Here is a 27520-nt window from a genome sequence, read left to right on the forward strand (position 1 = left end):
CTTGCTCACCACAACTGGACCACAGATAACCCAAATTCCCATAGTACCTGTTGTCCCCACTTGTTTTTTATTCTGTCCTGGTAATCTGTGAATACTCACCCTGCTGTCCCCATCTTTCTTACTGCTCATCAGATCAAGACAGAACCGGGGCTAAAATCAGAGGCTTGCACAATAGTCCTCTTTCTGACAAAGTCGTCATTTCAAAAACAAGACTTTTATGTGAGTTGCTGAGACCAAGTGAGACCCTGATATGTTCTATTTGTGGTTCTCTAATTATGGTCCCCGGACCAAAAGTATCAGCCTTGCCTGGGAACTTGTTGGAAAAGCAGATTATCAGGACCCTAAACCTACCAAATCAGACATTTCAGGGCAGAGTCCAGCAATCTGAACTTTAACAAAACTTCTGGGGCAATTTGGATGCATGCTAAAGTCTGAGAATTACTGGACCAGATCATAAAACTGAGTTTCTCTTTTGATTTTTACTTTATCAGTTGCCTGTGTAACCTCCTTTTCCTAGATGGTTTCTAATTTCTTTTCCAGCATCTTCAAGCTCAACTTAATCCCAGAATTGAAACTGGGACTCTGTTATATGTAGATCGACTCCCAGTGGCCAGATATCAACCTCCTGGGATGTGGATCCACACACAAGGCCCCTGCTGCCCACGTGTTGAAACCCATGAAGCTGGCCTTTAGTGTCAATGACAACTGGAGTTGGTGGTGCCCTGTGGATTTAGTGCTTTGCCTACCTACACGAACCTCCTGTTGATTAGCTACACTCCTAAGAATTGTCCCAGCCTATATCTGGTCCTTCTAAAACGTATTAGGACAGAACAACCATCTTTGGATTTGAAATAAGCTATATGCTTTCCAGGTTGCTGAAAATTGTATCTGAGTAGTTAAAATAAGAGGAATTGTTAGACTCTGTCATTCAGAGTGAATAATTTTACTCAAAATAATTTTACTAAAAGAGGCTCAACTATTTAATTTCTTGTGAAAAGGCATTTTATACTTGCTTAAACCTTTCATCATGTTCATCTGTGTCACGAAATGGAGGAAAAAGCAAAGACATCTCATATAAATGTGCATTTTGAGAAGGAAATGGTATTATTTAAGTACAACTTCAATTTTTCTTTCAGATAACACCTGCTTGCTTATTTGTCCATTTCCCTGCTAGACATTGAACTCCTTGAGGAAGGAAATTTTGGTCTTGTTTAGCCTGTATTTCCAGCACTAGCTTATAGGATGGTAGATGACCAGTAAATGTTTGACAAAGAAATCAATGGAAAAAGATGCACACACACATAAACTCATTAAATAAACTCTAGTTTATTTAAATTATTAAATGCTACTAAAATAAAAGTGGATTGCTTACATTTGACCGTGAGTGTCTACAGTTATGGTCGAGATGGGGAGATAGAGTTGAATTAATGCCATTGTTGGTGTTTCTGTCAATAAAGGACCTGGCAAAGCTGTGCCCTTGGGATGCGGGTCATCATGACAGTATGGCTGGAAAGACCTCAAAGAACCTCTATCCAATCTCTTTTGTGTTTTGGAGGAGGAAACAGGCCTATAAAGGTGAAATCAATTTTATAAGGTCACTGAGTTAGTGGCAGACCTAGAACAGAGAGCCCAAACTTTCTGACATTCAATCTTTTCACAGTCTGCTTTGAAAATAGTTTTTGGTGATTATTTATAATGATAGAACCACATTGGAAATGATAAATTTTTTTTCCCAAATCCTTTTTTCGAGGTTATAAATATCTTTAAAAAATGACAAGATACTTCAGAGCCGTATGCTCTGATGTATTTAAATTATTCCTATCTGTTTCCTTTAAGAGAAACGTGCTATTTTTTTTTTCCTAAAGAAATTGAAAGATGCAATGTTTCCAAGCTTATAAATGAAAACTTTCTTGGACACTGCGTGACCCAATTAGCTCAAATGTTAACTAGAGGGTTCCTGAGAAGATCAGTGAGTTCATATGCATCCTAAACACTATTTCCTTTAATTTCACTTGAAATGAAATAAATAGAATAGAAACAAGATGCCAATTTTTGTCTATCAGATCCCAAAGATAAAAAAGAGTGACAGTGTTTTGGGAGGGCAGTTTGTTGATAGATTCAAACTTCCAAATGCACATGTCCTTCTGTTACTAAGTTCACTAATTTTTTCCACTGATGATAAAATTAGAAAGAGGCAAAGATGTCCATACGCAAAGATGTTTATCCCACTCTTATTTTGAGTTCTGAAAAACTAAAATCAACTTAAATACTTGTAAATAGGGGATTAATTATATTCATTATGATAACCCATACAACAAAATGCTATGTAGCTATTTAAAAACATAAATCACATTTACTGATATTGAAAGATTTTCAGGACACAGGGAGAAGGAGAAAAAGTAGGGTTCAAGGCCTCAGATATAATATGACTCTCTCTATGAAAAGTGTGTTGTGTGTGTTAGAGAGAGAGGAGAGGCAGGGACAGAAAGATTACAGAGACATGTATAAGAATTTCCCTTAAAAATGTTACCTGTGATGCCTGAATTTTATTTTGTCCTTTGTGTTTCTTGAACTTCATACATAAGCAGGTAGAAGCTCTATCATTAGAAAGAAAGAAACCCGAAAGATCTATCTTCACATTTCAAACAAAATGAAGCTGAATAATGTTTTGATATTGCCAAATTCTTCTTTATAATATTTTGAGGAAGGAGCATTAGGCAAGTTCATTAAAACATCTCAAAAGCCACAAGGGATAGGGTTTCAAATAGCATTTGATTTGATCATTATTCCAAGTTGGAATATAGAGGTTCGTTCCAATCATGTCTGAACTTTTAAAAAAGGATGCCATTGATGAACTAATTCGTGACTCCAGACTTTTAAAAATTAATTTTTGAAATTGATCAATAAACCTGAATTTATTGTGTACAGCATGACATTTTAAAATATGTAAACACAGTGGAGTGGCTAAATCGTACTAGCTCACATGACTTTACCTCTCATACTTGTTATTTATTTGTGGTGAGAAGACTTAAAATCTATTTTCTTAGCAATTTTCAAGAACACAATACACTGTTATTAACTACAGTCATCAAGTTGTACAGTATGTCTCCTGAGCTTATTCCTCCTATCTTGTGACATTTTGTATCCTAGACTAATATCTTCCAAAATTCCCCAGTCCCCAATCCCTAGTAAACACCCTTCTACTTTCTGTTTTTATGAGATTTAACTCTTTAAGATTCCACCTATAAGTGATACTACGCATAGTTACCCTTCTGTGCCTGGTTTATTTCTCCTAATGTAACGAATAACCCTGGACTCTGATCTGTATACATTTTGTAACATTTTCAGCTGTGATGGTTGTTCTGGACCATGCATATTCTTCCCGCTCATGTACCCAGTGACTCTACAGCAGTCAGGGAATCGATAGGGCCACCAGTCGCATAACTGATAGGAGCACATGTGCTTTCCACGCAGGAGCTGTCATCCATCGCACCAGCCAAGGCTGCTAACACTGGCACTTGAGAGAGCTTGTCCTAGATTTGGTGACTGGAGGCAGTGGGGCAATGCACAAACCTCTTTTTGAGAAATCTAATTTCAACACCAGTGAAATATCTATTACTAAAAACCAAGCACTTCAAATAATAATTTTAACTGAAATTGGAAGTTAGACTGAAATTTAGAAACGTTGATAAAATACAAATGGAATTTTCAGTTGTATGTAATAATGTCAGAGGTCTTCACTTTTCCCTCCATATTCAAGGTATAGGAAGGAGGCATCTGGCGTTGGGTGAGTGAGGGGGAGAGTGGTGGGAGCTCAGTAAACCTTTGTGGAATGAACCTATGTCCACTTTACATTGAACTTTACTACGGGTCAGAGTGACCTAAGGTGCCTCATCCCCAGAGACTTGATGTGAATGGCTTTGGGGAGCCCCTGAATTTGCTGCTGAGTGATGCTGCTGGTCTGTTGCTCTTAGGGTCACTTGAGTAGCATTGCCTTATATTGCAGTCTGTTCTCTGCATCTTCTCTCATCGGAGGGCTTCGGCCATGGCCTACTCTGACATGCCTGAGGGAGAAGGAACGCTTCTCTATCTGGGAAAATTGTTCTAGTATCAAGAAGGACACACTGGGACATAGAAGAAGGGGCTCCTCTCTAGACCAGTTCTGCTAAATCTGGCCTGGCAGTGCATGAACACAGCAGATGCCCTGACCAGCTTGCTTTCACATCCAGTCTGCACCACCTCTATCCAGGCTGAGCAGGTTGGCATACAATTCATACACACAAATAACTGCTGCTCCAGAGGATATCCTACATGTATTTGCAATACAGTAAAAGTTGCATTTTTATATAGCACATTTTTGCACAAAGGGGCATAGAAAGATTTGTGGTATGTGTATGATTATACATATTTATATGAGATTGGAAGGATTGTGTACTGAACCAGGGGTTAAGCTAAACATCTGTTGGGTAAACCAGGCAATTTAGGAAAAAGCAGTACTAGAGAGACTCAGCATTGGTGAAACCTCTATTATGTACCATGTATATTAAGAATGTTCACACACACTGTCTCAATGAATCCTTAGCACAAGTGACAGGATAAAGTCATGTCACTACTATCTTTATTCTGTGGATAAGGTTTCTGAGTTTCAGAGGTGAAACAACTTACCCAGTAGAAATGATTTTATTGAATGGCAGATCTGGGATTAGAATTATCATATACTGTCTTCAAGATCTCTCCTTTGCCCCCATATACCAATTGATACATCAAGGAACAAGTGAAAAATGCTTAACAAGAAAATAGTAAGCTGGTGCATGCCTGTAATTCCAGTGACCCAGCAGGCTGAGGCAGGAGGATTGGGAGTTCAAAGCCAGCCTCAGCAACTTAGTGAGGCCCTACGCAACTCAGTGAGATCCTGTCTCTAAATAAAACACAAAAAAGGATGGGAATGTGGCTCAGTGGTTAAGTGGCCCTGGGATCAATCCCTAGTACAAAAAAAAAAAAAAAAAAAAAGGAAATATTAATAGTTTGAAGCTACTTACAATTTGTATTCTATAGGTCATTTACTACTATGATTGTGTGGGGTTTTGCTGAGTAGACAGAAAAAGACTCAATACTAATACTCTTCACTATTTGGAAACTACCAGTCTAACATATGGATTGTCTTATGTAGTAGAAATTGATTGAATAAATGTACTTTTTAAACTTTTTTTTTAAATAGTGCAATCTCATAAATTAAAGTTATGTGTTTATGTGCCTTCCTGTTACAAATGGTCAAATGTCAATTTTGAAGCATTTTAGATAGCAAAGGGCCAGAGTTTGACAGAATTTACCTGGCTATGAATCAAACTCAGAAGAAAAATCAAGTTTTTGAAAGTCTGGTGTGATCTTGTTATTATAATATGAAATGGAGGAGCTGAGGGAGCGATTGAGGTGAGACAATTTACTTGAGCTCTAAGTCACAATATGAAATTTAGGACTGTGACTGTGGCTAGTATAAATTATTGAAAATTATTACAATTTTTAAAAAAATATAATAATATGGGAAAATGATAATGTGTAATGTTATGTGAAAAAACAGCAGAATCAAAGTGTATATGCAATTTTAATTCAATTCGGGAAAACCATATGTACATTAGAAAAAAGATCTTAAGGAACTACAAAAAGAAATAGTAGTAATGGCTATATTTGGGATGTGTGTATGGGTTACTTTTTGTTTTCTTTTAAAAACTTTTATGTATTTTTTGTGGTTTATTTTATGCCATAAGAAAGCATTTATTATTTTAATAACAGGAAATGCACATTAAAAAATGCTTAATCACTGATTCTTTGTCTACCTATCAAGGCTTACAGGAAGTAACAGTAATATTGGTCATTATCATGGTAGTCTACCTTCTACTGTGTGTCTCCAGGTGTGTCTCTGTATGTGGGAGAGAGAGAAAGGGAGTCATAGAGAAAGAAGAGAAAGGAGGAGGAGGAGGAGGAGGAGGAGAGAAAGAGGAAGAGGAAGAAGAAAGGAGAGGGAGATAGGGTAGGGTGTAGTGATGGTGTTGGAATTGAGCTGAATAGTTGCTTATTGCAGACATTTCCCCTCCTTAAGAGTTCTGGAATGGGGTTCCCACATTGGCAAAGTACCTCACCATCTTTCAAGATGAAAGAGGTTAATCCATTTCAGATGGGTTTATCTACTCTTGCACAGGTGGAAGAGGAAGGAGAGGAGGAATATTTTGTCTGAGTAAGAGAGAATCTCTCTGTCGTGTTCTCAGAGGATAAAGTGAGTTAATTAACTAAAATAGTGCTGGCATTTAGGAAATGTTAGTTATTATTACTGAAACAAAAGAAGTCTCTTTTGTTTTGTAACGTAAGCTTTGAATCTAATGATCCTCCCACCTCCTCTTCACCCCTACCCCAACCTAATTTTTCCCTGTTAACTTTCAGGAAAATCTTTGTTTTGCAAAAGAAGTTGAACTTCCAACAAATTCGAATTGCTAGGAGGACTGGACATAATTACATGTAATTTCCTTGAGAGAGAGAAGGGACAGGGTGTCACGTGCCTTTCTAAGAGCCTAGTCACCAGGAAGGATCAAGAGGAGCAGGAATTTATGCGCCTCTTGAACTACCAGCCTTTCTGCATGTGCGCTCTCTGGGATTACCTTGAAACACTTAACCCTGACTCCTTGACTATCAGTGATCAGCTCTAAAACATGGGCTGGGCTTTTGGAATATAAAACTAAGAGGAATAAATCTAACGGCTTGCTCAATGATAGCATGAATTACCCTCATCACCCACTTAGATTTCAGGCATATAAAACTATCAGTGGGCTGAATGAGGTTGTAAATTATACTAAAATGGAATTGGTGGCAGATTACAGTAACATAATCGGTAAACACATGTTTATTGTTCCCCTAATATATATCTGAGGTACTAAAGGAAGCAAATGAAATGTAGAAAAGAAGCTACCCCTCTCAAGGAGCGTTGAGTAAGCTGGTGTAATGGAGTTTACCAGTTGCAAAAGTAGAAACTTCATATTGTTTTATATTTAGGCAAATACTAGTGAATTCCAAATAAAGTGTGGAGATCAGTTAATTGTAATATTCCAAAGAATCCATGTTGGTTCATTAACTGGGACAAACCTACCAGAGTAATGAGTTTAGAAATAGGGAAGGCTGAGTGTAGATGCCCTCAGTGTTTCTGAGTAGATCTTACTTTAAGGGTTTTTGCTTTCATAGGGCTACTCAACACTCAGGAGGTTTTGAGCATTTGAAACAGGAAAGAAGCAGGAAGGTCAGGTTTGTTAAGTGCAGATTGATAGTGTTGTCTCGTCTCTGGACTTGAGTTCATTTTTCTGGAACATGGGATGATACCTATCAGTTCTAGCACAGCTTGGTTTCTTTGTCTGTGTTCAATGGCACGGCAGCAGCACCACCTCCACCTCCATCCCTGTAACTTCCATGAATTTCACCATCTCCACCTTCACCACCTCCACAGCCTCCTCTCCTCCATCTGCACCTCTACACCACCTCCACCACCTCCTCCACCAGTTCCAATGTCACCTTTTTGAACAGCACCACTACCACCATCACCACATTAAATATGACAATAGAAGGTTTCAAAAGAGGTGAGCATTTTTAGGATGAACTCTAAAGAGGTGAGAATACAAAATGAAGCAAGTCTTCTGAAATTGAGTTTCGTGGAGATGAAATTGCTCAGGAATATATATATATATATATATGCAAGGAGTGCTAGTGGACCACCCTTGTGTCCACTGTGTTCAGGGAGTTAGATGTTAAATGAGGCACCTGCCTATTCCTAACTTGGATGAATGAGAGGTTAGAAGACACTTAATCTGCTAATCCCTTCAAAACTGTGCTTTTGCACAAAAGGCCTTCGAATCCTATTACTCCAGAGATTCAACAAGAGTTGTCTAGTATAAAATTAAATCAAAACGATGAATCCAAACCTCTAAACCATCCTTTAACACCTTGGTTAGGTAAGGAAAATAACATTTCTAATAAAACTGTCTGCGTCCATTTGTCCATTGGCCTTGGCATTATAAAGTTCATTAGCATATCCAAACGAATGTGTCAACAGGAAAAACACCACAAAGAAACTCAATGAAACAGGTGAATAGTTTGAGTGGGACAGAGACAGCTCCAACGTAGAATTGCCTCAAGGAGGGGATGCGGGTGTGGGCTGAAAGCTCTAAATTCCTTTCTTAGATGTTTAGAATTTATGGATGACACAGCTCCATCTCAGAAACTGACTTGTGCGGCATGCTGCATTTGGTGATTGCTCTCAGACCTGCAACGGCAGCTTCCTGCAGGCTGAGACTAGTGCTGGACTGTCTCATCAGACCCCAGTCTTAAATCTCCTCTGTAGTTCAGCGTACAGTCACCTATGTATTGCATTCAAGGTTAAGTTCCCAGGTGGCAATTGTCAGAAGTGTTTTCTTCACAGGAACCGGAGAACACCAGCCCTGAAAGGATGGCCTGCCTAGCAAGTGACTCCGAGACTGAATGGGGAAAATGCTGCTTTGTGCTGTTGGAACTACATTTGACTTGGGGTCATTTGGGTTCCTTTGAGACATTCACTGCACCTGGGAATTAGGGTTCAGTTTCCTTGTCTTAAACATCAGGCTTTCTGTGTGGTCTTCTTTTTTATGGTGATGGGAGTTCCAGAATAAAAACTTTTTATTGAATAGACTTCTTTCCAAATGATGCTTGCAAAAGAAACCAGGAGCTAACATCTCTGAGAACAGGATTAACGCCTTCATAAGGGAGTGCTGGTAACAGCTTCCTAGTGCAGGGGTTCTCACCATGTGGTCTCTGGACCAGAGTACTCACACCCCCGAGAACTTGTCAGAAATGAAAATTTTGCACTGGACCAGAAACAGGGCTGTGGCCCTATAATTTGTGTTAATGGGCAGCCTTGAAGTCTTAGACTAAATCAAGCTCTTCAAAGGGTTCAGAAAAGAGAAAAGAAAATACTTAGGTTTGGGGGATTAAAGCTTCAAAGGAAGTGTGAAGGAAGTGGAGGCTGCAGTTTCCGGTCCTCACGCACGTGCCTTTCTGTATTAACCACAGATGCACAGGCTTTTTAGGACTGGAGGGGAACCTAGACTTTACAGCCCACTGATATCCCTTATTTATACAGAAGCAGAGAGGTCAAATGTATTGAGAATTCCCATTTCTAAACTTCTTCCATTACTTAAAGCCAAACAGCTCAGCTAACATGCCTCTAGCTGTGAAAAGATCTCATCAGTGCCGCCATGAGTGTCCCTTGATTCTCACTGAGTGACCAGGCAGATCTGGGTCTCCTTTAGAATGGTCAGAGAAGAGCAGTGTGTAATGGTGCACACCACATGCACAGATTTGGCAAGCATCGATCCACACGAAGAATGAGTTCATAACACTTTTTATCAATTTATGATCCTCTAAATGAGAGTAGATTAAAAAAATAAAATGAGAGTGGTATGACAATAGCCCAATAGTTCTCCCTGAGCTCATCCCAGAAATGCTTGGTGTGGGGGTTACTCAGCTTTTCAGAAGCTGCAGAACTGGATTTTTTTTTTTTCCCCACTAGAATTTCAGAGAGAAGGATAGAGTACCTGCTAACTTTTTTTTGTTGGATACCAGTCCATGCAGGAAATCTGATTTTTCTTCTGAAGGATGGTATACAGAGAAGGTCATGTACAAGGAGCCTGGACTTTGGAAGTATGGTAGTTGCATGGCAGCTAGCCATGGATGAGGAAGAGATGAATGAGTTTGGGATGGGTAGGAAGAGCGAGAGAAAGAGGGGGGGGGAGAGAGAGAGAGAGAGAGAGAGAGAGAGAGAGAGAGAAAGAGAGAGAGAGAGAGAGAGAGAGAGAGAGAGAGAGAGAGAGGGGGGGGGGGAGGGGTTGGGGAGAGAGAAGGAGGAGGAGGAGGAGAGGTAGAGGGAGGTTGATTTGAGCATGGTATGAGAGAGAAAGCTTAATGAGAGGGAGGAGAGCTATAGAAAGCTTTTGAGACGCTTTCTGTGCAAAGTGCTACAGGGTCCCCTGAGCCGCCACTGTCAGGAAACTTCATTAATGATCTACAGTGTTCTAGGCTTGTGTCTTGACTGCTGCTTCTTTGAAATGATACTGAGCATAGTTTGGACTGTGTGGAGCTCCAGTCATACCTTGGCTACAGAATATTCCATATAGTTAATTCATTTCTCTCTAAAGGAACCTTATGCCCCTTTTTTGCTCTGCTTGTATTTTTAGAGAAAGTTAGAACTTCTTAAGTGTGACTTGGATTCAATTCACACAGACTTAGCGACATTTCCTCCTCATTTGTTGAAGATTAAAGAACCTAATACATTTGCACAGTAGTGTGGGCTCATTATTTTAGTTCAATGCTCTTGTGCCCAAGGAGAAATAAATGATCTGCTACAAGTATTCAAGATTTTAAGATTTAAAAAACAGGAGGAAAATCTAGGTGTGGGGGTATACTTCAGTAATCCTAGGAACTTGGGAGGCTGAACCAGGAAAAAAAATGAATAGAAATAGCAGTATTCTTTTCCCCCCAAGCCATTTAATGAGTACTTACTATGTGCCATATACTGTGCTAGATTGGAGACAGGCCAGATAAATAAGACATAAGCATTGGTTCCATACTTTCAAAAGGATTGAAATAAAAGATAATGACTAACACAGTGGCAGTATGAAAAATGGCATATGATAGCAGTATGTCAATGGTGGGACACTGGATTAGAACCACTTATTATTTATAGTATGCAAAGCATTATGATCAACAGTTTACCAATTTATTTATTTATTTATTGTGGTAAATGTACAGAGCCTATTTCCATTTTAGTCATTTGATGCGCACAGATCAGGGGCATTCAGTACATTCACACTCTTCTGCAATATCAACACTGACCTGATTCTGCAATGTTTTCATCTTCCTGACCCAGAACTCTGTATCCAGTAAGCAAGAACTCCCTGTTGCTCTCTTCTCCAGCCCTCGGCGTCCAGCCTAGATTCCCCTGTGTGTGTTCTTGTATTATGTTTGTATCTCACTGCAGCCCTTCATGGAATATTCAGAATGATTCCACCAGGCTGGTAGCCCTCCCCATATTTTCAGAAGAGGTAACTGAATAGGGTGTTAGTTCAAAAGTCAGAGTTCATAAGTACCATGATCTGGATTTGAGCCTCATTCTGAAGAGGATCAAAGCCCAGGTTTCTAACCAGGTCTTGGGTACTTGGTTTTGTTTTAAACTATTTTTTGGCTATTGCTCACAGCTTCTATAGTAAAGGGACGTCTCTCCCTTTGAAAAGAACAAGACTATTAATCAGCTATTTCAAACAGAGAGTTGATAGGAGAAAGAGGGCCTGAATTCAAGGTTCACTTGCTTTTTACCACTTGGAGATTTAAAAAAATGTTGCTGCATGTTTACACTTCTACTAGTCAGTTGGAGCCTCTTATAAAGTGGTCACCTGACTGAAAATAATCGTGACAGACTTGTGTCTGCTCCAAACAAGGTCCTCATCCACGCCAGCCCCCAGGCTCCTTTTGGCTGCTATTTCCTTTGTTTTCGAGCACCTGCAGCCTGAGGAGTGCCTCTCTGAACCGATGCACACCTCCTGGCTGCTCTGGAGTGGTTGCCAGACCAATGACCACACGGCAGGAATGGAACACGGCAGGAATGGAAAGCATGACTGGCCCGGGCTGGAGCCTGCGTTATTCCTTCTGCGCATGCTCAAAGCTCGCAGCACTTGTGAGGCTGTGGTACCGACTCTGAGGGACCTAATGTCCTTCTTTTTGAGTCTATTGGCCCTCACCTGCCTCACGTTGCACTCAGATTCTTTCTGTGCCCAGGCATATGAGACGGATGGATTTCCAGGACCCTGTCCTCCCTAGAGCACACACGTCAAGGCCAATGGACAGGGACAAAGCTCACCTGTGCAATGAGACTTCCTATTACCAGTCTGGTCTAGCACTAGGAGGGCAGCTGCCACTTGATGAGACATAGAGAGAACTTGTGTGGTAAGCTGAGCTAGAACACCCAAAGGACACAGTAATCAAGGTGACCTCTTTTGCTCTCTGTTCTGTCTTTTCATGATAACTACACTGATGTGATGGGGAAAGAGCAAATACTTGGCATCAGAAGGTCTGGGTTCCAATTCTAGTTCAGCTATTTATGAGCTGTGTGTCTTTGAGCAATGTATTAATATCCTCTGAACCTCAGATTTCTCATCTGTAAAATGGGGATAGCAATAACACTGACATCGAAGGTCACTTAACAGACAAGTAATGTTATATCTGTCAAACACGTGCTAAAGTACCATACAAGAATTGATCATTTTTTCTGTGTTTACTTTTAGAACCATACTTAATTTTCTACTTATGGCACATAAATTTTGCTCATTTAAACAAGTTTCTTTATATTGGGTTAGCTCTGTCATCAGCATTTGCCTTGAACAAGCATTCATGGTATGCCCAGTGGTGACCTTGGCATTGGGGAAACAAATCATTCCATCTCTTAGCACAGAGATACTCAAGCTAATACTTAGGTCTTGCAAAAATGGATGAATTGTTCATTTGTTATACAATTAAATGAATCACACTACTTCCTCATTTCCTAAAATGAAATCATCTAATGAATCTGATGAACAAAGATGAAACTGACTTTTAATTCATTTATTCAGAGCATTTAAATGTGAATTACCCTGCCACAAATTATTGTTAGGAGAACAGAAACTCATGCTTTGTTGTAGCATTTAGATATGGAATCTCAAGTTTCTACTCACTGGAAGCTAATTCTCTGGGAGCTTAATTCTGTAAGCAATGCTTTCTCTACCATGTGGTAGAGAATCACAATAAGACAGAGTAGGCAGTGAGTGCTAAGCATGTGACATCTGTGGCCCACTGCTGTCATTATATATGAGACAAAAACAAGGCTTGGATTCTTAGATGCTTAAGTCAGACAAAGGTCTCTTGAATGTCTCAGTCACAACATTCAGCACAATGCTTAATTCTACCAGTTGTGCACCATCTCCCTTTCCTTTCCATTTCAACCGTTCAAGTTCCCTAGGCAAAGCAGAAGGAAGTAGAACCCAATAAATCTTCCCTAGTAAAACTGGGTAATTCAAATATTTAGGGCAAGAGGTTCCCCTTTCAAAGGAACTCTCAACAAACTCGCCAGACTTCTAGGTCCTCCCAAAGAAACTGTAGTGACTGTAAAAGTTTATAAACTTCACTCCACTGAAATTATAGTTAGAATCACTTATGAAGCACAGACTACTTTTCTCAATAGAAAACACATCATTGAAATGTCAGTGTATTTGCATCAGGAAGCATTCCAAATTTTAGGGAATAGAGAGCATACTCAGAAATTTTAGAAATGTATTCACAGGCATTTCTGTTGGAAGAACAATTATGAACTCAGATAATAGCAGACTATTGACTTTGGAGATCCATGAAAGATGGAAAGTTTGTACTCAATTCAACCTTCTAAGAAGAAAATTTTGTTCAATGAGAGTTAAGAGGCACTCTGGTCTTTATTAGAAAGGTTCAGCCAGTCTGACAACTTGATTTTGAATCCAGTTGTGGAGACTCAGTCAGTTTTCTTTTGTCTTAATAGTTCATCATTTGTGAAAATGGGGATAAAAATGAAATGTCTGGGAAGGTCTAACATGGTATATACAAAGAACTTAATAAATGTGTTTCTCCTTCCCACCCCCTTTTTCTCCAGTTCAATAAATACTTTTTTATAACACTAATTGTGCTCCTTAAAATCACTTGGTAACATGTTCCTGCTATTGAGTTTGCACACCAATCCAATTCTTGCAAATCTTGTAATAGTTCAGTTTATGCCCACATGAGGTCCTTTTAGCAGTTTTCCACTGTTGGTCAAAGAAGGAACATAAATGTTTATCAAATACCTACAATACACTGAGGTGCTTCCTCATAACAGTCTGCAAGCCCCAATTCTAAACAGACAGAAACAGAAACTTACTGAAATACAGTGAAGTGCAAGATTACAAAACGAATAAGTGGCAGAATCAGGACTTGAACTCAGATCTCCTGGGCTCTCCCACTATGTCCTCTTCACAATGCAAGGCTGCCTTTCAATACATTTATTTCTTGATATCTTCTTGTATTGCTAATCTTCAAATCATATTCAGAATGAGAAAAGTTGTGGAATGCTTGCACTCAGTTGGTCTCTCATTCCACAGTCCACTTTGGATACAATGGGATAAAAAGTTGCCGTCATTTTGCAACCAGCTCTCCCATGGTCTAACTGCAGTTCTCCTATCCCGTCTCCAGTACCCAGGAAGCGGCTGGCACAGTGGGGATTCTCAGCTTGCTCTTATTTGGGCATATTTAGTACAGTGCTAAGTGGCTGAAAGCTTGAGCACTAGGTCACCAGGCCTGGGACAGATTTCTGGAGTGATGACTCAGCTTTCTGAGCTGGTGTCCCCCCCAGGGAGGATATTTGGAATAGCTATTAAGAGCACAGATTTTAATTCCTGGTTAAATTTCTTTCTCTGTCATTTAATATATTGGTCCCTTGAACAACTTTCTTAATGTAGTCTTCATCTTTTAGCCAAGTAGCACCAACCTCTCAAGGTTCTGATGAGGGTTAAAGAAGTCCTTAGCACGGTGCCTCGCTATTTCACAAGACTGCAGGCTCCATGGAAGTTCTGTATCTGGAAGCTCCCACCCAGCCCAGTTGAGCACATGGCACATACTGGAGGCTGGAGAAATGTTTAGCACCACTGAATGTTCATCCATGGAAAGAAACCTTTCCTTAGGAGTGCTGCAGGTGTTTATTCAGCCCCATGCCTTGTCCTTCCGATGTGGAGTACCAGCTTCATGGCAGCCAGTGTCTCTGCTTGGTGCTCTGTTAAGAAAGTCTATGAAAAATACACCTCCCTTTAATTCCTTCCATCAGTCTTATTTATGCCACTCAAGTTCACGCAGTATATTTTCTGCTTCTATGTGGTTACAGAGTGAAGATGTATGACAATTATTTTTCAAAAAAGAAAAAAAAAAAAAAAAGGCTAATGGAACTCAGTGTATAGCTAGATGTGTTATGCTGACCTGCTGTGTTGAAGGCTTTTTGCATCTGAATGTTCTAAAGGTGTTCATTCTCTGTTTACCAATGTATGTCTCCTTCTTGCTTCATACTTAATCTCAATGTCATCACTTCCACCTTCCCCCAGATCATCCAAGGCTCTGATTTTGTGATCCATAGTGAGTGGAAGAGCAAGTGTTTTGAGATCTGATTTATTTGATTGATGTTGATCCAGATTCAGCTGGCCGCATAATACAGGGTAAGTGAACTAAGCTGTGTGAGGCAGTAACTCTGAGATTAAATCAGAGACCAGCACTGAGGGAGGGTGCTGATCAGGGACTAACCAAATTGAATTCACTGGACAGATTACTCTCAACTGAAATTTCTTGTTTATTACAGGTCAAACATGGAGACTGGAAAAATGTTAGAGATGGAGATGTCATCTCTGGAGAAGTTAGAATAGAAGTGAGGATAAGAAGAATAAAGAGAGAAGATAACACAACCAATACACAAAGTACACATGGACTTTTAACTCTGAGGAGAGTCAATAGCAGTGTTTCCATGATAACTTAAAGGGCAGAAGCTCAGGGTGAGGGGAGTTAGAGCTGAGCCCAACTTCAGACCAAAGAAGTGTCTTCAGGGAGCATCCATGACTAAGAACCCAGGAGCCAGAGACCCCTGCATCAGTACAGCACACACCTGCATACCAGGAAGGCTTCCCATGGATTTTTTGCATTGGTAAAAGAGAAGAATCAATGAGTCATATTTGATGAGTATTATTAACTCTGTGGGCCAATGTCAGCAACAGTGGGTATGTATTGAGCAGTCTGACCACGTGGAGTTTTAGTATAAGAGACTTGGACCCCCCTTGCTGGGTAATTTTAATTGAATTGAAGTTCTCATACATTAATGAACAGGGCAGCCTTAGCTAATCCCTTATTTAGGTATTGAGCAAGTGTACTCATCTGAGAACCTGGAAATAGCCTGTCTCAGTGCCACAGACTATATTATCTACTAGGAGCAAGACAGAAATGCCTGAACATTGAAAAAAACTGCAAAAGAGTTTAGTCAGATTCTTAAACTTAAAAGATCAAAAGCATGATGATGATGGTGATGAAAATTGCCAATAGTTGGATACTTATTATATTTTATAGTATAATAGTAATTATAATTATCATTAATTGCACACCTTTTATATATGTCAAGGAAATATTATTTCAAATCTCCACATCAACTGTAGAGACAGGTATGATTAATTGGTTCATTTTTCAAACAAAGAATTTTAGAGAGGTTAAAGAACTTGTCCATAATCATAGTTAGGAAGTGGCAGTTACATTTAAAACCCAAATCTTTTCTGTTAGCATAATAATGTGGGCTTCCTTCCTCCCTTTTTTTTTTTTTTTTTTGGTAGCAGGGATTGAACCCAGGGACGAATAACCACTGAGCCACAACCCCATACCTTTTTAATATTTTATTTGGAGACAGGGTCTTGCTGAGTTGCTTAGGGACTCGCTAAGTTGCTGAAGCTGGCTTTGAACTTGTGATCCTCCTGCCTCAGCCTGCTGAGCTGCTGGGATTACAGTCATGAGCCACTGCACCCTGCAATGTAGGCTTATTCTACTTGACTCTCCAACATAAATAATAAAAGAATAGTACAGACATAACGTATATAGTATTCCTTACTTTGCAATTTCCAGTTTTTTAAAAAAGAACTATATTTTAAATGTCATTTTTAAAGGGGACATAATGGTAAAAACAGGGGCCAGATCTATTATTAGGGCATCATTATTGACCTGATGCTTTTTCTTCTTTATTAAATACAATAACATCTAAGAATAAATAACAACATTCTTGACTTTCATAATTATAAATAAATTTCATGGATTCATAGTTCAGAACAAGAAACCTGGAGTTCTCAGTTCACATTTTCATATTATGGTCTTTGAATTTGCGGCAGGCACTTCCTGAATTTCTTAACTGGTCAAACTTCACAAAAAAGTGGAAAACAGAGTAGAACCCCGATGCAATCTTATTTAGCAAATTGTCTTCCTGTAGGATTTAAACTCAAGTTTGGTCTTTATATAAAGTATCTACCGACAGCCTGGTTCCCCTTTTCCTGTTTGACTGTGGTCAGCAAGGTGAGAAATTATGAGAGGAAAAATTAGAATTTGGAAATGAGTACTGACAGAGTTGCCATCTGACCAGAGAAGATGAATGAGCAGACACACAGAAACGCAGCACAGAAGAAATACAAGTAGATGTGTGTCGCCAGAGAAGTAGAGCTCAGCAAAATTCCCTCCCTGCAGGAATACCAGTTCAATCCTGTAAGATTATAAATGATACCATCAATTTCGAAATGGGTATATGTATTGTTTATTTCTTCACTTCATCCTAATCCCTGATCCCCTTTGGCCACTAAAAGAGCAAATTGTTGGATAAACAAAAAGAATGCCTACTTCAGATTTTCTCTGTGGAAGCACTGGGCTTGTTTATTAATCGGAAGCCTCTACAGCTATTAATGTTCATTGTTAAAATGCCATTTTAAAACAATTACGTAGACTGGCAACTAGGAAGTTTTTAGAGCATTTTTTGCTGATGTTGATTTTAAACACAAGCAATCAGTGTATCTACATTCATGCAAAGAGATTTTAAGAATATTTAATTAAAGGCCACATCAATAGTAAGCACATCCTATGACTAAGTTTCCTGGTTAAAATTCCATTGTGTCTCTTCTATTTAGATGAAACACATGGCTCTATTTGTAGCTGATGTTTGAAGTGGTGTGATTTCTAGTTTAATTGCGCAGGTCTTTCTCATTCTTTTTTACTTCTGGTCAATGTTGCAATGTTTTATTTTTAAAAGATTTGTTTCTGGGAGAACAAATGAATAGCGAGGTACAGAACTTAAAAGAATAGAAAAACCGGTTTAAAATCATTCCTTTTTCTAGCATCCAGAGATCATCATTATTAATATGTTTAATATTTCCTTAGAGTCTTTTGCTGAGCATTTTTTTTAACACAGTTGGATCTTTCTAAACTTTTGTCTTGCCTTGGTTTTCTGCTTAATGTGTTGTGAGCATTTTTTCAAGTGAGGACAATTATAAGTCGTATGTAGTATTTCACAATAGGTATGCACTTGAAATTGTTTCTTGTTTTTAAAAAAAATAAAAAATAAGCAATTGCTACCTTTTAAATTGAGAGTCCATTAAGTACTCCTTTTCCATAAAGCATCTGGTAGAGCTCTTCGCAGAGGCATCGTGTTGACCCTGGGTGGCTGGGCAGAGATGAGGATGCGTTTTGTTTCCAGGTGTAAATGAAGAAACTGCTACTTTCCTCCTGCAAAGTGAGCCCCACTGAATCCTCAAAGGTGGGAGGAATCAGAACTGACAAGCAAGTAGAGTCTGAAATCATCTTGTGATTATGGATTGCATTTATTTAAAATCTATGGGCCAGAGAGTGCTAGGAGCTGGGAATATAAAAATGAATGAGATGCAGTTTCTACTTATAAGGCTGGCAGTGTTGGTCTGGCCTGCACTACTGGGCTCACCTTCAGTTGCTCTGGAACCCTGTTCTCATCTTGGCCGAGACCCTGACACCTCACCTACCACTTACCAGCCTCCTTCCCAGAACCGTCGGCCTTTGCAGAGCATCTGCTCTAAAGGCCTGATCTCCCGGCACCATGGACTGTGACTGAAAGACAGCCCATTGCCTGAAGCCTGTGACACTGGCATTGCATTGCTGGCTTCTTGGTGTCAGGTCAGCCTTCAGTCCTTCTGCAGTGGCCTGTGGTGTCCAACCTGTTGGACAACTAGCACGGCCTTATTTCGAAAAAAATTCCTTTCCCATCTTTGTAAATTTAATGGCATCGATTGAAGGACTGCTGTATACGCCACCCCCAGTGAGCACCATGAGGACTACTACAGGAACTGGACTGAGCTGATGAGGCACTTTCCATTTAGTTAAAAACATTTGATAAACTAAAGGAAGATCATGATAACCTGCTCCTCACTGACACTGTCTGTCCCAAGGAGTCAGAGCCAGTGAAACCACTGTGTGTGGGGGGGACTCCTGGCTAAGGGATCAATGGAGGAGGAAGGGCTGAGAGCACACCAGCAAGCCTTCTGAAATGGGAAACCTGAGAAGGGGGCTGGGAGCAGACCTTTTTCCAGGCTTACGTGTGGTGCCCAGTGGTGAAGGGGACCAGATCGCACTGAACCTACAGATCCTACAGGACATAACCATGTTGGCCTTTTCTAATTTAGAACACACACACACACACACACACACACACTTTTTCCTTTTCTCAGTTAAATGCTGAGGACTGTTAGAATAGAGGCTTTGCCTGTTCCCTGAAAACAGTCCTTCCTGCCCCTCATCTTAATGAAACAATACTGAGCTTTGTGACTTTGTAAGATTAATTGTTAAGAAAAATCTGAAAATATGGGATAGATGCTTATTTTCCTTTGTCATTGATTTTAGAGGAGAAATTTATTTTGGGGAGGTTGAGAGTGACAATTAAGGCTGAGCGTGCTAGTTTTCTCCTCCAATATCTTTCTTCCTTAGCAACATGCTTCTTAGGCTGCAGAATAAACGATTACTTCCCGGGAACAACCCCTTTCCATTATCTTGTTTTTACTATTTGACTAAATTCTGGGCAATGAAAATTTAACAAAAGGACTCTGTGGAACTTCAAAGGAGGGTAGGTGTTTCTTTACCTTTCCCTCCCCACCTGTCTTTGTTCTTGCTGCCTAAAATTCTGAGGTGATGGATGTGGGGGGAGTCTGCAACTATTTGGGTCCTTTTCTAAAGTAGAGCAGAGGAGATTGCTCAAAGAGCCCGCACCCTTGATGGCTTCAGAGAGCTCCTGTACTGGCCTGCATGGCAAAACACCAGATTTCTTTTGAGTGAGAAAGAAAATAAAATGCTGTTTTATTGAAGCTACTTTGTTTAAGTATTGATTTCCTCAGTCAGTATATACCCTTCAAGAGCAGGCACAATGTGCATACCATGAGGTCCGTGGTGGGTGTTCAAGGTAGACAATGATGATGAACATGATGATGAAGATGATGATGAAATGAGGGACAAGAAAACAAAATGACTTAAATCACCGTGTGAAGTTATTCTCAAAGATTCTGCTGCTGATGCCATTCAATTCATCTGTATGCAGGTGTAACCAAGGAGGTTTATGTTGTTTAATAAAAATTCTTGGTCCATTTAACATTAAATGATTCCATTTTATTGTTTTGAGAAGAAAGACAGCTGTGCTATTTATAAGTGTCTTTAAGTTGGCATTGATGGTGCTGTGAGGACCGTCCCTAAGTGACCCATTCTCAGTGGGGAGAGACTGTTAGGTCATGGACGGGGACTCCCCATGGTTCAGGATGGAAATGGTGGAGTGGTGTTGGGAAAGCCGTCCTGCAAACAGTGGGAGAGCAAACAGCCTCCCATGAACAGAGCTGGAGACTGAGACCAAGATGCAACTAAGTCATAAAGGAAGTGAAGATGGGGGTCATGACCAGCTGATGTGAATACAGACAGGGGGAAAATGTTTGGTGAGTAGCGAAGCTAAAAGTCAGCAAGGTATTCAAAATATCCCCACAGGTGAAATATTTTGCTCAAGTATCCTCCTTTACCTAGTCTTCTGGAAAAATTAATTCTTGCATCTCTCAGTACTGTTAATTCTACAAATCCCAGAGGGGATGTGAGGGGTGATTTTCCATGACCACTGGAAACTACTGCTTCCTAAGTCCCAAAGAGGCCTGGGTACCTTTACTATTTAAATTCTACAAGGACAGGAATTAACTGTTAGTGGGAACAAAAATCCTCCATGAAGAAAGGAGATTTGGCTTTCTTAGAATGGGAGTGAAGCTGGTGACATAAGCCATCTTATTTTTCTAGTACAATATATATCTTTAGGCCAATTATGAGTAAAATATAGACATATTTGTGTACAGACTAGGGAAGAGGACAATACATTCTTCGCTTTTTATTTGTTTCTGTGTTTCAAGGGAAGCCTCTGCCTGTTCTATTCCATAATTCAGTTCTCAGCTTCTTCCAAAGAGCCACTAGGAGGGAGCTGGCAAGTGGCAGAAGCTGCCCAGTGAGGGCTTTGCTTTGACCCCAGTCTTACCTTTCTCTTTGCTTTCTGTGACTTTTTTGTTTTTAACTCAAAGAACCTTTTTAATTTAAACTCCTATGGGTTCTGTGAGGTAACTACTGACTGAATCTTTAAGTTAAACAACATGCAGTGCAATTTAATTTTCGTGATGGCTTGTGGGAAGGCAGTTTACAGAGGGAGAGCCTGCACTTTGGAGACAGTCAGACTTGATGTTCCATTTTTTTTGTTTTACTGGTTCTCTGACTCTTCTCAGATGATCAAGCCTTCTGAGACTTTTTTCTCCCATTCTGAAAAATTGGTATCACCAACCTCATAATGATAATACCTCTCAGCTTGTTTTCTGGCACACAGTAGGTGGTCAACAATGTGAATTCCCTTTTACGTCCACGTCTTCCTCATTCCCAGCAAAAAATGATGGCATCAGAAAATTGGGGTCTAGAGTTTGATCTACACAACTCCACAACATCTCACCTACAATGTTCATGGATGTGTTTAATATGACTTCTGCAAAACATACCTGCCTAAATGTCCCTGCCTCCTACTTGTCCTAGAATCTGGTCTCACCATGAACTTGAGAACCGGGTGCTTTTGGAGCTTCTGGATTCTTTCTCTTGCCTGATTGGCTGAAAGTTCTGAGAAAGCTAGTTCAAGCTAGTTCAAGCCTCCCTTGTGATGTCATGGAAGCAGATTTCTAAATAGGTGAGAATAGTAAGAACTCATTTGTGGTTAATAAGTGTTGGCATAAGCATAGCCTGAAATAATTGTTCCGAAGACAGCTTATTGATAGAATTCAGATTCTCCTTAGAACGACTCGGAGTGCTTCTAAATGTCAACTGGCTCTGTGAGAGAAACTTCTTTGTACCTGGCTGAATTGAATTGGATTTCTTTGTGTTTTGAGAGATGTTATAGGATTTTTCGTTAAAGACTCATTGTGAATTCTGCATGCTTTTCTTTTAGAAATAATAAAGATGGCTCAGGCATTAAAAAAATGTATCAGGGAGGTCTTTTTGTAGGCTTGGAGGACAAATACTGTTACATTGCTTTTACTTGGATATGTCATTTCTTGAATGCTAAATAAAGTCGAGAAGCCTCAGCAAAAGTTTTGCTTTTCCAGGAAAGAATGGTATTCATTTAAGAAATACGATCAGGAGTGAAGAAAATGCCAGTGTTATTTCTTCAGAAGTATTATTATGGTGCAATCTTTTTGATGCAGTTGAAACACATAAATATGAGTACTTTAAACAATCACTCAAAAAGAAATGCTATGTGATTCCATCACTTGTAAATTAATAAAATCAAGCCACATTTTGCCCCCTCCCCAAGGACTATGGATGTGAAAATAATCATTATGGATGTGTTCATTTTTCTACAGGGTATTTCATTTTAAAAATACTCTTTAACATAAGAAGGTGATTCATAACCCCAGGGCATCAGTGGCTTCTCTACAGATGATACCATCTTGGATGTATGCACAGGAAGTAATCTTCTTGAGTGACTCAAATGATTATTTTTATAATTTTCTTTTAGAAATTCTTCCAGAATTCTCATAAGATGGAAGTAGGAAAAATAGTATCACTTTACTGATAGGGAAGTTAAAGGTTAGTTCAAGGTCAAATAAAAAGTCATTGGCAGAATCAGGAACTTGAAACCTAGCATCCTTACTTGTATTTTTAGATCTGTTTCATGGACTTTAATCTTGTACTCTTGGTTCTATATAATTTAAGAGTTTTGCAGGCTGGGGAGATAGCTCAGTTGGTAGAGACCCTGGGTTCAATCCCAGGCACCACAGGAAAAAAAAAAAAAAAAAAAAAAAAAAAAAAAAAAAAGAAAGGAATTTTGCATTTTGAAACCCCTGGAAAAGAATTAAAATGTAGAATGCTTATAGAATTATATATTCTAAAGTAGATTCAAAATTATTTCTATCATTGCCTTTCAATATGAAGCAGTCATATGGCCTAATTCTATAACCCCTTAAGTTGAACCCACTTCATATAAGTTGTTTAGACTTCAATATCAGGTTTTTAGAGACTCCATATTTTTTTGGCTTGAGAATAGCTCATCAGATCTATACATCTGTCTCCTCAATGAATATGCTACCTGAGTAAATTATCTTCCAGGGTATTTGTGGCTCTAACAATATTTAGTCAGTTTCCTATCTTAGCAAACTTTAAAATTCATGTGAACTGAATTTATGCAAATCCACGTTTGTGGTTTGGCTCTGGTCAGCCTCAGGAAGCAGGATGCTTATAACTGCCACATGGAATGTGTTTTAAATTTTAAACCTGAAGTTTTATGGAGCAATGCAACATGCATGAGGCCATCTTCAGTGGTGCTTAAAGGTACAACAGGGATATGAAAAGATCACACTGTGCAAATTCTCATAAGCTTCATGCATAATTCATTGAAAATCAGTATATGTCTAATCATACCAATGTACAACTCTTTTTTTTTTTTGTCTTTAATTTGGATAACTTGCATCCTGAAAGGAAAAGATTTAAATGGTCACTGCATGAGTAATGAAAAATCATGGGGGAAAAAATACCTAAAGATCACCTTAAATCAATACAAAGTGACTCTCAAAATGACATTTATAAAAATTAGCAATTTGGAAAATAAGCTCAACATAATTTTACATAAAGAAGGTGATAACAAAACTGAATGGATACTGACTGCAACTGGGCAAAAACTTAAAATCATGTTTGTAATAATGCAAAAATGAGACTACACAAACTGAAGAGCCCTTGGGATTGTGGGTCATATGTTATCTCTTGTCCAAAATTCTTGGAGAACAGTTATGCATACTATAACTAGTGAGAAGAGATCCCAGAGGTGAATGTCAGTCCTCTAGCCCTAACAGGTAAACCACAGAGGAGAGGGTTGGAAGTCGAATTTAGGAGAATCACAAAAGGAATCACAAGGAACTGCAAGGGACAGTCAGGTCAAAGTTTAAGTGGTAGCAGAATATCAGTTCTCAGACCACTTTTCCACGGGAGATCTGCCAACATCCTGGGATAAACCAGATCCACCAAACAGTTCATTAGGGATTTCAGCTTGAGCAGAAAGGTCAGCTCCGGTAGGTTGGAGTGGGGAGTGACATTTTCAGAGCACAGCAATCTACTCCCATAACAGAAAGCTGCTCAACAAATGCTGCAGGGATGGACTTTCTGACTTTATGCCACATTTGGAAATTTACAAACGTGGTGGGTGCAGAAGTGGCTGTCACTCACAGTAACTTGTGAGTAGCACCTCAGATTGGAGGACTCAAAACAGAAAAAACCAAAGGCCATACATTCAGGGTCTTACTGGTTGCCTTACAGGGCTGTTTGGACACCTGGTTCTGGCCATTGAGAATAGTGTAGTGTCCCATAGCCTCAGAGATGGACATTTATCCGAGGAGTGAACAATTTCTCTTTTTTGCAGATTAGCTTTTAAGTGTGTGTATATAACAATGTATTTTCTCTGCCCAATTCCCGCCATCCCAATATGTTCTTTGGAAGGAAGAAGAGTATCTTTCCCAGTTTACCTCTCTCAATTTATTGATGCTTTTCTTTATCATACTTTTCTTTGCAATCAGGAATTTTCTCTCAACTTTTACTAAGTTGTGTTATTTCCTAGCACAGTCAAGACTGTAACAAATCTCCTTGGTAAGTCAAGGAAGCATGATAAAAGAAAGTTTTGGCGGGGGGTGGGGGGGCCTCTTTGGAAATTGTTCTCAAAGCCAAGTCCCCTCCTAGGAACATACTGAGCACTAGGAATACTTTTGCAGGACTCTGACTAGGGAAGGAGGCTATAATGTGCATCTTAGAGTTCTAATCACCCCCCTCAACCCCCACTTGTAGCTCTGCATCAGCATCAGCACCAGCACTCTCTGTGGACAACAGGGCCCTAGGACTCTACTGGCTTGTAAATGGCCACAACTGGCTAAGTCATCCCTGAGTCCTAGCACCTAGAAAACACTTACATAAAAGAAAAATAAAGTTGTAAATAAGTTCGTGTACAATAAATGAGTGAAATATGTTAGATCATTTCCATGAAAAGTTTTACTTTTTTTAAAAATCAACATACTATGTTCCTCCTGAAGTTATTTTAAGTTACTCATAACTGAGAAAATGAAAGAAAACAACTTTTTCCAGATAGTTCCTTTTAGAAGCCTTTAAAAGAAAACAATTCTCTTTCCTGAAAGCTGAAAGTTCAAGGTCACCAGCATCCCCTGACCTGGCCCTCCAGAATCTTCACAACTCTTCCTTGCTTGCCACACAAGAAGGATCTTGGGAAAAGGGCAGGGTTAAACCTAAGTTTTTCCAGAACTACAAAGAGTATTCATATACTAAATGTAGCTGTACATTATTCCCCACAGACATTTTCCTGTCCTAGAATATACATAGCAAAATTTGCATGTCAAATTTCTCTAAATAAAAGATTATCAACTTTTTTAGTTTCTCTATTTGCTCCCACTTCTTTTAAGGAAAGATGGACCTTTATTTTATTTATTTATATGTGGTGTTGAGAATCAAACCTAGGGCCTCACACATGCTAGGCAAGTGCTCTAGCACTGAGCTACAATCCCAGGCTCCTGGCCTTATTTTTGTTTATCTTTTTTCCTGCTCATTTTTCCTCATATTGATAGGACTTGAGAAGTCTACTTATTTACAGAGACCATGAGGGACTTGTTCTTTACTTCTCCGTTCTCATACCATTCAGATTCTCCGAGGGCCCTCAATCAGGACTATGAGGAGGTCTCCTTCTCTCTAATCTAACTTCTCTATTCCTAGCAGTGCTATCAAAATATTTGTGATTTATTACATACTTGTATACATACATGGGCAGAAGGTAGAGCAAGGGCTGAGGCACAGGGGAAGAGAGAACATCTCACCTGAGCAGGAGTGGAGCCTGGTGTGGAGGTGGCATGGGACAGGGTGATGAGAGAGTTAGAGGTTGGGTGGCCAGGCACAGCCTGAGGCCCAACGAAGAGTTTCAGACAGTGGGAATCATCTGTTCTCTCCACACCTTAGGTACCAACTACTAAGCCAAGCAGTGCTGGGGTCCACAGGGCAAGACTACTGTTGTTCATGAAAGTCCTGGCCCCAAGGGTGTGACTTTAAATCAAGTTCCTTGGGGTTTGAACAAAAGGGTAACCTCGATCATTCATTTAGGGAAAAATGAGTTGCTTTCTTTTTAAAAAAAAAGATAAGAAATTCTAAGATTTTAGATCTTTATCTTAAAAAATTTAAGAATCTCTGACCCTGTCTGTGAGCTTTGATTTCCTTTATCCTGTGCTAAACAAGTTGATTAACAAAATCCATCAACTGATGTAGCATCACTTGTTTTTCTTCTGGGACTACTCCCATCGTTCTCAAAAAATAACATGTCAATTTTGAGACTACATTTGAAGTTTAAGGACAGGAGCTGGGAGTGTAGGGAAGTGGTAATTGGACAACCCTTGACTGGAAGAAAACGACTTCTATGATTAGTGTTTCTCTACAACAAAAATTCATTAATTATTCACTAATTACACAAATGAGATAATTTTATTAGAAAAAAAGGGATGAATGAATGTTTTTTTCTATTCAGAACATCTAGCACAAAGCCGAGATGGTACATTCTCTCACCATTTCTTTAATAAGTCACTTATTCATATACTTCAAGAATGAGATCATTTGGCCAAAAAATACTCTGATGAGGAATAAATACCAATTGTATTGACTGGTCATCTGTGTGTGTGTTTCTTAGATCACAAGATCGGAAGGAAGTGGTACTCACCCCAAATGGGGGTAGACCATGTGCAAAACTAGTGATTAAAAATGGGAATGACAGAATTATAGAGTTGTTTTGGAGAAAGGGAAGGAAGCAATGGAGCATTAAAAGAAGCAGGTTTGCAAGAACTGTGCTTCTGTCAAACCTTGTACATGCAGTGTCAGAACAAGAGACATTCCAGAGGCAGGATCAGAGAGTGGTGCTGAACATAGGAGAAAAGACGTGACTGTAAAGTCTGGATGGGAGCGAAATGAAAGCACAGCCACAGAAATACAAGGTCAGGGCAAGGGCAGAGTAAAGCACGGGCATCTAGGTCCTAAATCAGAAGAGGAGAAAGGGGAGTTTATGCTCCAAACTCTCCCTGAAGCTTAAGTGTTAACAACCACAAAACAAAACAAAAAACTAGTTCAGTTTGCCTGTTCCTTTGTCATTTTTTTTTCAGGTTTTGAACTTAGAACATAAATCATTTAGTACAAAATATTTCCAGCCATAGCTGGTTTTCAAAGCCCTCCTGACAATGGAGACTGACCCAGTCAGTGGTCAGTGAGTTCACCTGCGGGGTTTGTTAGAGCACTGGCCCTGACTTCCAGTGCATGGGCTGGGAGA

General features: G+C 39.5%; 1 protein-coding gene across 14 annotated transcripts in view; it reads right to left on the minus strand.

The window, feature by feature from the left end:
• The window catches only part of Pex5l (peroxisomal biogenesis factor 5 like), a 215359-nt gene that overhangs the window by 116888 nt on the left and 70951 nt on the right, over window positions 1-27520 (minus strand). The window contains exon 3 of one of the 14 annotated variants that reach the window (XM_047563859.1): window positions 18229-18316. The exons of the other annotated variants lie outside the window; for them this stretch is intronic. The gene's annotated coding sequence lies outside the window, so the exon portion shown is untranslated. The remainder of the gene's footprint in view (window positions 1-18228; window positions 18317-27520) is intronic. 14 annotated transcript variants of the gene reach the window in all.

The sequence above is a fragment of the Sciurus carolinensis genome, chromosome 9 (assembly GCF_902686445.1).
Source record: "Sciurus carolinensis chromosome 9, mSciCar1.2, whole genome shotgun sequence".
NCBI lineage: Eukaryota > Metazoa > Chordata > Mammalia > Rodentia > Sciuridae > Sciurus > Sciurus carolinensis.